Source organism: Betta splendens, chromosome 19 (genome assembly GCF_900634795.4).
Source record: "Betta splendens chromosome 19, fBetSpl5.4, whole genome shotgun sequence".
Taxonomy (NCBI): domain Eukaryota; kingdom Metazoa; phylum Chordata; class Actinopteri; order Anabantiformes; family Osphronemidae; genus Betta; species Betta splendens.
In genome coordinates this window covers 4,932,990-4,944,025 of record NC_040898.2, presented here as the reverse complement: position 1 = coordinate 4,944,025, position 11,036 = coordinate 4,932,990, and the positions used below count along the sequence as shown (strand labels likewise).

General features: G+C 42.3%; 1 long non-coding RNA gene across 6 annotated transcripts in view; it reads right to left on the bottom strand.

Annotated features, from left to right (window-relative positions):
- LOC114845848 (uncharacterized) overlaps positions 1-11,036 on the bottom strand; it is a 31,218-nt gene that overhangs the window by 15,804 nt on the left and 4,378 nt on the right. For all 6 annotated transcript variants that reach the window (XR_008693212.1, XR_008693211.1, XR_008693213.1 and 3 more), the window contains exons 3-5: positions 7,608-7,756; positions 3,733-3,799; positions 48-158 (exon numbers count right to left, since the gene is read on the bottom strand). This is a non-coding gene — a long non-coding RNA (uncharacterized LOC114845848). The remainder of the gene's footprint in view (positions 1-47; positions 159-3,732; positions 3,800-7,607; positions 7,757-11,036) is intronic.

The following is an 11,036-nucleotide window of genomic DNA, read 5'->3' as shown; positions in this document are numbered from 1 at the left end:
AAACAGACATAACAAACAGTGTGTGGTCAGGGTAATGGCTGCCTTACCTTGATGCTAAAGGTGTGTGGACAGTCTATGCGTCCACTGTCAAACACTGTAGAGCCTGAACAGGTTATCATGCCATCACATAGTAGAGGCCAGCTGCCTGAAGTGCATGTCTGTAGAATGTGGGAAAAAAAATAATCAGGACATTGCAAACTGCATACAGTCAAACTAAAATAGCCAATTTTAGTTAAGTAGTGTCAAATGATAATTCTGGGGTTCGTATAAAAAGGTGTAACTTTCATACACATCCTTGATAATCCACTGGTCATTAGTGTTCAGTCGAGTGCTATGGGAGCGTCTGTACACTTAAGCAACAAAACTAGTTTTTTCAACTAGACTGCAGTATAGGAGCCATAGTACTGTATAACTCTAGCAGATGTGTACTATGCATCAAGTGTTTTGATTGCTGTCCATTGGACACACTGCCCAAATGGCAATGGATCCCCTTTCCAGTGACTTTATGACTTGAGATCTTAATAAAGTGTCTGAATGACTTTCCAGCGTTCCCATTCGGGGCCTATTCTCTTTACTGACTTCTCTTAGTGCTGTGAGGATCTGCCCTGAAGAGCTTTGCAGGTTTTTTGCCTTTGAAGGATCTGTGAAGGAGGGGATTTTCCCAGTGCCATTCATCACTGTCTGTATGTGTGTCTGTGCGTGCGTGCATGCAGGTCTGCCACAGGCACTAACCGCTATTAGTGGGGATTTTGCCCTCTCTTTGAGGTGGTGATCTGTTTCCTTTTAATAGGCGAGAACTTGGATTAGTTCTGAATCTCCTCCGCTCACTGAAGGATTCACGTTCCCACAGGGCAAAGCAGATCATCACACAAAGGACCACCGTTAACCTGAATATGTGGTGGGTCTGTGTATGTGTTTTTTGAAGGGATCAAGCTCAGAATGCGAGCAGCAAGCCGACCAAGAAACTCCATACATGTACTGTAGTGTATTTGGAAGGCCTGGGGTTTGAGCAGCTGTTAAAGGGAGTTGGGGACGTCATAATAAAGCTAAAAAGAGACAATACTGCTGTTTTCTTTTTGACTTTTGACAATTACTGACATGTATAACACAAGCATACAATTTAACTTGCACTCAGATAAGCTGAGCTTAGTGGTTTGAGGGACGACAACTTGAGCACCTGGATAAAACCCACCCAGGCAATTAGAGAACATAAAACCACAAAGGAAACCGCCATACATAGTGTGTCTTTACCTGTATATCAAAAGGTAAGGCTTCGGTACAGGCACCGCTAACAACTTACAACCTTGAGCATTGCTTCAGGCTTTCTGTTCCCTCCCTCCAACACCTACGCACACACATCCATTCACTTCACTCAGTGCTTCTTCACTCAAGTATTTCGCCAGGGAACCTCAGATCCCTTCATGTGCCTAAAGTCATGTCTGTCACATTAACCTTAATTTGTTGTGCAAATGCAACAAACAAACACACCCTGAGTGCGACTAAGGCCCAAGGGGGAAGCAAAACCTCATCAAATAATTGGCAGGAGACTGAGTGAGTAGGCACTTAGGGACATATATGAAACTCTGAGCTCAGCAGCCACAAAGGTCTAGTGAGCTGCTACTGTGTGGAAGGAGCTGTAAAGGTAGAAGCAGCAGGCAGTCTGAAATGAAATTAGTGAAATGCAAATGTGTTTATACTGAAAATATCAATAAGTACATTCAGAAATAAAATTAGTTTTTGCCAATAAAATCCAATCTCCAGAAGGTCATTTTTGAGATAGTAACCTGCATCGGAGATTGATCTAAAAGTATATTCATCACTAACTGAAACAACCAAAGTGAAAGTCACAGAAAGCTTTTGCTGTCAGTTCTTTTTTATATTTGTTAATCAATTGAGATAATTAGGATTGTCGTGTGTAGATGAGAAGAGACCAAGTAACTCCCTCTGACGTCTTTACATAAGTGAGTGTAGGTTGGGACACAGCTCCAGTCTGTATTCAGAAAAATGACATGTCGCCTAATGTGTTTGTGTTGGTCATGGGAAAGCATGAGTGGAGCAGCTTAGTTAAGTGTTTGATTCACACCTCCACACACACCCACACCCACCCACCATTCCTGGCGTCAGTGGGAGCGCTACGTGTGAGACACCCCTCATTAAGTTCTTGTTGGTGTGTGTGGTGTGTGAATTTCGACTGGCCCCTCTCTTCGCTTATTAAACGTTCATAGGAGGGCGATTACTGTGATGTTTAAGTTCCCTCCGCTCGTGTGTGTGTGGGTTTTCTATGAGGCCTGCGTCCTGCGGTGATCACACGGGGAGAACGTTTCTGTCCGCTAACAAAGAGCCACTGTTCGACATGTGAACGAGCCAAACTGGGCAGAAAAGCAGCTGTCTCTGCGTCCAGTGGCAGCCAGGCATTAGCTCCTGCATTATACCGTATTAATAATAAGCTTGTTTCTATAACAATAAGGAAAAAACACCTCAGAATAGATGGAAGAAGACAGTGTACAGTATCTAATTATTATTTACAGAAGAAGATCGTTGAATATGATGTTATTGCCACACCACAAATCTCAACTGCTCTTAATTGAAATCCACTGAAAATACTGGGACTAATGATGTCCCCAAGTATTGTTTCCCTATATTTTAACCCTATTTTTAATTTAAAGTTTAATGTTCAGGTTTGTTAATCGGATCTGAGGCCATTACTACTGTCCGACAAAGTTCCCTAAAGACTTAAAGAGGTGGGAAACTCTAAGGTGTTGGCTCAAACTGAACCCACTGCTTGTTTACTCCTCTTTAATATATTAATCCACAAAGGTGAAGCCCAGAGAAAGAGCCTTTTCTTACATGTTGTCAGGCTCAGCAGTTGCCTACGAGCCAGCAGGGCTGTAGATGTTGGATGTCTTAAACCCTCTCTCCAGGGAGCTAATCTTTCATTCCAAGTTTTAAGCCAAAAAGCATTTTAAGCAATGTAATTATTCAGCGTTCACAATGCTCGCTGCTTCGCCTGCCTGCGACCTGGCTGGCTCCTGTACAGGGTTATTTGCTCTGCTACCGATTGCTTGTAAAAAAAAAAAAAAAGAAAAAAAAGCAGCTTCTAAAACAGAACAACTCATTAGTTCTTTTAATCAGGTTCAGATTTGGCGACTGCAGTCCTTCTTAGTTTTATGAAAACCAAGCTACTTAGATTTGATGTTGACTGGAATATTCCAGTTTAATAGTGCTGAAACAAATAAAATGTCTTTACTTAATTACAGACAGTAAAATATGAAATATAGAGCTGCACACTTGAAATCTTAGAAACTGTTAACATAACATGCTGGCTAATGAGAGTAAAGCTCAAGTAAATGCTAACATATGTAAAGTGTAAATGTGGGCACATACAGTATAGCACATGGACATGCAACAATGAATTTCCTCCATCTGCTTAGGGCTGAGCGGCTCAAATAAAACATTGGGTTGATATATATAGATATATATATATATATATATATAAACATTATATATATATATATATAAAAACATTGGGTTGATATATATATGGAGGAAATTCATTTGTGTTGTATCTCGTCAATCTCAAGTTGTGATAGCAGTTGCCATTTGTGGATGTTGGAACACTGAGCTACTAGTTGTACTGCGAAGCAAACGCTCCCTGTAGGAACGTGTTAATATTTACAGCACACACAGAAGGCAGGGATGTATTTGAACTTCATTTGAAAAAAAAAAACTGACCTGTTCCCACTCACGCAGAGCTTCAGAAATCCTCACATCTAAAATCAATGAGGAGATTGGAGTTCAGCTGCAAAGAAGAAACATGAGATTGTTAAAGAGTCGCCCAAATAAAATAAAAAAAGCAGGTTCACACAAAACGCATCTGCTGGAGCAAAAAGCCATGTGAGGACTAACGGAAGAAACTGAGAATTTAGAGGTTCGTCATTGAAGAAAAGGCTCAGGTGAAACATGAGGGGAAGATGAACTGGGTGAATGAAATTAAAGGCAACAGGGTAAACGTCTGTTGAAGTAAAGGACACCTCTTCTGACTGGAAGCTGCTTCATGTACTGTAGTTGAGGAGAACTCTGCTCCCAAAAGCTCAAAATAAATAGCCATACATGTTCTCTGACCATGTGTGAGTAACCCAGGCACTCTTGTTAAGTTTGTTAAATTACTGTATATCTAAGCCATATGGATTAATATTGCAACATCTATCTACACAAACAGTGGTGAGACGTGTTTGTACCATCGGCTCCTGCCTCGTAACCGTCTCACCATCGTCTCATTTGTGCAGTAGTTTAGACTGGTGATCATGTTTACTGTAACACGGCTAATGAGCATCAGCTTTGTCTCTTCAGGACTTTTCCTAATCACTCAACGCAGATTTAGTCTGTGAAAGGTCAACACAGTTGAAACAACAGAAACAGTTGCACTGTTTGTTTGTCAGTAAATGCAACAATCTGTTAACACAAAGTTGCACTTTAACATGGTCCCGGTGTTTATACATCATGTACACACTAGCCAGATATACAAAAAACTAGAGCATCAGCTATGAGTGATGCACAGAGAGGTGAGAACTGGCCTCTGCACGCTGAAGGTGGTTTACACACCTCGGGGAGAGCTGACAGCAGCTGTTAGGGCAGGAACGTACTACATAGAGTAAAGGGACGTGAGGGGCTAACAGCAAAAACACATCTTCATCCTGTGCTTTCTGGGTTTGGGAAGCAGCACAATGGTTTCCCTGTGCTGGAAATGGCGGCAGACAAGAGCCACCACAGGTCAGACAGCTTTCAAAATACCCCCCACTGATCCCGAAGGGGATCACAACAGTTCCTTTGACGCCGCCATGTTCTACATTAGAGATAAAAGTCTGTCAAGACCATGATCCCCTTCAGAAACGTTGGCGTGTGTAAAGGTTGTGGTACTTCAATGAAAAAGGCAGATAGGATCTGTCTCCACCCAGGAGGGTAATTAAATGCTGTTATCACTCAGTGCAGGATCCCCTAATTGTATTTTATAGGGTTGAAATAAGTAAAGTTGCATCTTCTGAGTTTTACTTTGAAGGGAAATGTTTTTGTGTTAAATTGCATTTTAAGAAGAGAAAAGGACTAGCATTTCTTAAGAAGGAGCATTAGTCACATGAATACAAAGTAGTTGAATGTTCCTTCTTCTGCATGTTTAACAATTTAAACTTTACATGTGCTCAAACAGGGCAGTGGGAGTGAGCAAAGGTTGTCCAGCACCAGACCCAGGCACAGAAATGGGCCAAGACCCATGTCCTATTTTGCACTTTGAGGCTCATTTATACATTTTCATCCTATATGACATCATGGGTGACTCACCTCTTCGCCACCTCCTCCTCCTTGTGCTTTGCCTTCTCACAGTGAAATAAAAGCACAGCCCCCCAGAATATGCTCTCATTCACAGAATATTTGCCTGGGGTGCTCATCAGGACAACGAGGAGGACAGACAAGCCCACCATGTTGCTTTTGGCCCGAGACCCCACCCTTCATCCTCCCCCCTTTTCCTTCTTTCTCCCTTCCTTTGACTTGTTTTCATACTGCTGTCTGGAGCTGAATAACCATTCATGGCCTCTGCTGTTGGATATGGATGTTTGTGTTTGTGTGTGAGAGAGAGTCTGAAGGCCATGACATCCCCTCGTCTGATGTGTGCCAAGCCAGCCAGTCAGACACACAAAAACAGTTACCATGACCAGCTCAAGTCTGGATTCTGTGCCATACCTTCCTCATAGAAAGCTGCAGTCATGCCACTTCACCCCACATCAACATCACTCAAGCAAGAATGACAAGTACACACACGCATGCACACACACACTCTCCAGGAGATATCTGGCTGTCTCGTGCATTAGTGCTGTAAGTATCCACATTAATGCCAGCTGAAAAAGGAATGTCTGGTGGGGAAGGATGAAGAAACTTGTGCATGACAAATTTATGACTGCAAATTGCTGCAATTTGCCAAAATGTGCAATGAAAGAAGACTACAACGGACATATGAGCAGAACTGAACCAAAATTTAATGGGGCATTTTTTGCAGCATCTAGAAAGCGTACAGTAGCAAAAGGGAATAATGGACAGTGATCAATAGAAGACCCAGTAAAACTGATTGTAGTACAGTTTGTTTGGTAGATGCTCAGGTGAAGTCATTAATTCCTACCAGTTGTCACTAAAAAGTATTAAACGGTTAAAATGTTCTCAGCATTTGACAAAGAAATATGTATGTGTCTAAAATAATGATGAGGTGAGAAACCTTAAAACTTTGAAGTTGTCTTTTTAAAATAGTATCAAGCGCCACAGAGGACCTGAACCAAAGCCAATGAATCGTGTTTGAATTCCCAGAAAGCCCTCACAGGCTCTCTGATCTGTGCTCGCTTCTCCTCCAGCCTCCCTGCTCCCTGCGCCCCTCCGTGGATGTCAGCGTGACCCTGTGCCACAGGCCTGTCGGAACCACACACGAGGACCCGCTCATTTATCATCCGGCTGCAGACAGTGGGGCTGGTGACTAACAAAGGTAATGGGGCTGCTGTCGGCCGCACAAGGGCTTCCCTCTCGAGATCCAACTAGCATGTTCACAATCCAAAACCGCGAGAACCCCAACAATCTCTACACGGCACCACCCCCATGTGGTTCCACGCAGGCAGGGCCAGCAATCAGCGTGATGGATTTCAGCCCTGACATGAATTTTCTCAAGCGGGCCAATTAGGAAAATACTTTTGTACTTCTTCCTTCTTTAACAGAGCTAAACTCTGATTTTGTCTTTCTGTCTAAACCACTGGTTTATGTGATACTTCTGGTTGGGTAGATGGATTGACTTCAAATAGCTTTTATTGTGGTCAGGAGTGAGGCACTGGGGAGCGCAGATCTTGAGATTTAGTCTGTAGGTGCTGAACTCCAAAAACCAAAGACAGACAGGCGCAAAGCAAATTTACTGACAGACCAGCATGTAATTCTGAGAAGCAAGTGGCATCCAAGAGGAGCTTTCCACTGACTCACTTCTCACTAATCACAGGAAAACAGGCGGAAGATTTAGTTGAGCTACGAACTTGACAAACTCTCCGTCTAAACCAAGCGTCAGTGTGTTAGTAAATGGCGATCACTCTTCTCTGGTGTTTTCAAAAGTGCCATTTTCTCTAAGGGAGTAGTAGTGGAAGTTCCTCTTCAGGGCCACGTCTGAGAACAATCATCCACGACGTGTTTGTCAGTTATTAGAAAAATTGACAACGATCTCAAATTGCGCCTATTATTCACATCATGCTTCTGCAACAGCTGTCTTTTAATAGCCAGCCATACAGTAAGCGCTTGTCTCTCGTTGCCGCTCCTATTGTTACTGTACTAGACTTCATCTTGTTAGCGACCCCCACACAACACTTATCCTAAATCCTAATATCACATCACAGGCTGCAGAAATGATACAATACAGACTTACTTAACTGAAGATGCTTGTGAGAAGAATAAGAACAACTGACCTAGCATTATAGATGGATCCAGTAGGGATCCCCATTTATCAATGGGTGTACAGTATAATTAATAGTCACAATTATTTACTACTGATCTGTGTTATACGTAATGGTGCATAGTGTGATTTAATGTGACTGTACCTGCCTCCTCATAGTTTGTCGCTCCTCTCATGGAGGCACCTGGGGTTGTACGATGCATGGAAGGCAGGTGCGCTCCCTGGCTGAAGCTGCTAGCCGATTAGCTTAGCTGCCACCAGTAAGCCAGCCAGTCTGCCTAAGGCCCACGTTCGCTACAATGCAAACAAGAGAGCAGACATTATATACACAACACACTAATCGGGAATGACTACAATAAGTTAAGTCACCCCAGAACTAGGCTGAGGTTTCACCTAGCCACCAGTTAGAGACCAGCTAAGCGTAGCTGAAGTTCTTTTACTCTCACGTTTTGGTTGGAGGAGTGCTTTTTATTTACAGTGGCCCCCTGGTTGTTTATGCCTGTGATGAACTGCGGACAGAAAAATCTGCCATCGAGCACCGCACTCTGTCCTCACTGCCATACATCAATTCAAGAGCTACCCTACAGGGCCGCCATTTTCCCATCATCCCTCACTCAGCAAGGCCGTTTCTCTCCACATTAATGAACCAAATGGACTGACGACCGGCACCGAGCACTCTCCGTCTCTCTCCCTCCCCCTCACGTCTTCACTTTTACACTGTCTGTCTCTGAATACGCCGCCCCCCTCGTTCTCCTCCTTTCCCACTCGGGCGACTTCTTTGTGTCTCCACTTCCCTCTCGCGTTTTATTTAAATCCTGTTTTCTGCATTTTGGCTCGGCTCACCATAAATCATTTGTCATATCGCTGCAGCGCTCTCTGGCCGGGCTGAGGCAGCCTGTGGCGTGATTTAGCCTCAGTTTGATTTTCGTGCAGAATGATACTTTGTATGTCAGTGCCTCTGTCGGCTGCACACAATTCAGACACTGAGTTTTCCAACCAACCCTGAACTTCTCTCTTCATGCAAAAGAATGGAATTAAGTCGGTGCATTGCGGACTTCAGTACTTCTGGCCCGGGCCCATTGTTTTCCTTGGCTCATGCACGTAAAGTCTGTTGAAACAGACTTTTTTTCATGTCTTTAAATGGGCTCTTTTCAAGAATCCACAGGGGAATAGCTGCTTTATGAAGGGAAGGATATAATACTTAGCTGAGGCCCTTATATTTGTACACTATATTCTCACACTCCATCATATTCAGACTAATCTAGTATGGCTGTTGTCATGATATTTATCAAAATGACTTGGCAAAGTGCTGCAGACGCGAACAACTGGAAAGGTGATGAGAGGAGCTAGTGAATTGCTTCCTGCCTCTGAAAGCTAACAAGTGAAAGCGAGAACAGCTCAGATGAGGCCAATGAAGTGAGGGAGAAAACAGGAAACTAAAACATGTTTCATCTTGTTAAATTAAGACGGTGTCTTAGAGCTGTTCATCTGATTTCACGGTCTCGGAGAGCGGTCTCTTACGCTTTTGATTGAAAAGTTCCTCCGGGCGAAAAAGAGAGTTAATATTTTAAATGGGCAACTTCTGAAGATCCTTTCTAATCACGCTGAAGCTCACGGTACATTCATAAACTTAACAGATTTAATATTCAGGTTGGTGATGGACTGAACACCTTCTTGAATTTCTGTTTGTTTGTTTATTGCTTTTCATTAACAAATAGACCAAATCAGCTGTTTAGGTCAAGCTGTAGATACTTAAAGGTGTTCCTGGAATGAAAACATTTGTATCCATTGTACATTTATTTTTTGTCCTCTAGAGCTTTATTTATTCAGATTATGTTTTTCAATAAAGGAAATGCTACAATATAAATGCAAGTCTGAGTGTTTGTCTGTCTTCATATGTATCCCTGTGATGTACTGGCAACCTGTCAAGACTGTACCCCACCTCTGGCCTGACTGACCGCTGGGATAAAGCCCAGCACACAGTACCTAAGCACTAAAAGATGAATGACATGAGATAAGTAGGTTTTCCTTCGAGCCATTGTCTCAAATTGAGGGAATTTATTTTCTGCCACGCTTTCTCAGGTTCATTACTATTTAAAATACATTATTGTTTATGCATAGGAGTGTTCCTTTGTATGCAATATTATGCAGAGATACTACAATACAAGCATGCACAATTTTCAGGTCACAGCCTTTTAGAAGTGGACATGCATTAGTGGACATTTTTACTTGACTTAACTTTCCCCTGTCGTTAACATGTGCAGCTGTGCTTCTTATCTGCACCACAATTAACCGAAGAGCCCAGATTGAATCAGCCTCTGAGGTATTTTTACTGTAGTACTGTTATGTCAGCTTGCTGCAGTGTTGTTTGAATGCAAAGTTACAGTTTCCACCTTCAGTGACACTAATTAACCCACATTTCTGTTGTTACAGATTAAATGCATGTGAAAGCATGTATGACGACAGGAAGCCAGCAAAGACTCGAGTTCAGTTAATTTCTGGTTCCGAATGAATTATTTCTGTAATCACAACCTTCCACCACACACCACGCTGCCACAGGGTCTGTCAGCCTGATGATCATGTGACCCAACGCTGAACCTTTGACATCAAATACTTCAAATGTAGAATGATGTAAGGCTAAAGCTTCAAACCACAGCAAGCTCTCCAGTGTCTGTTTCCTGTCTCTTCACCCCTACATCAAATGGCACATGAACTCCCAGCTCACAGGACACTTTCTTTTCTTTCACACTCCCTGCCAGTCAGTCAGTCGATCAGTTGCGTCTTTCTGTATGTCACACAAGTTTACAAGTGAAGTCAATCTGCTGCTTTCAGCCAAACCTCTGTGTTTGGTGATTGCTTGATTTCACAGTTCTGTAGGAAGGAAAAGACAGATTTGGCAAAGCATGTCACTAGTTGGCTGAATGCCCACAGGACATAAACATCATATAAATTAGGAAAAATAAAATTAGTGTAAGTGTATGGTACTGTACAGTATATAACAAGTGTTGAATTAGTTTAAAAATAGCATTAGCTTGATTGGTAATCAGCTGACGTTATACCAGACTCACTCATTTCTTATTCTGTTAGTTAAACCACAGTTCATTGTCAGACATCCCTTTAAATCCACAGCATATCCTTATTTACAAGCACAGATAAAGTGGCTCAGAAAAACATCAGAAACAACTGAGGATCAGATATTCATGTAAAGGTTTGCAGGCAAAACCAACATCCATGTGGAAATGATCCAGATGCTTTATCCAATGTTCAGGATGAATCCCAGAACCCTGCCATCTGAGGAAACATGAGCCTTCATGCGTATAATATAGATAACAGGAGTATTTATAATTCATCTTCAAAAGTGATTTTCAGACTTTAGATAAATTACCATAATTGAGACCGAGTTGGACTGAATAAAAGACAAATATACTGGAGAAATAGAAGAATAAAGCACAAGGAGGTGAAGATGTCGACAAGATTAAAATAGAGAAACAGAAGGAGAAAGAAATCAAACAGACGGATAGTCAGAGAAGAACAGCAGTAAAAAAGAAACAGACCAATGTGAAAAAAATGAAGA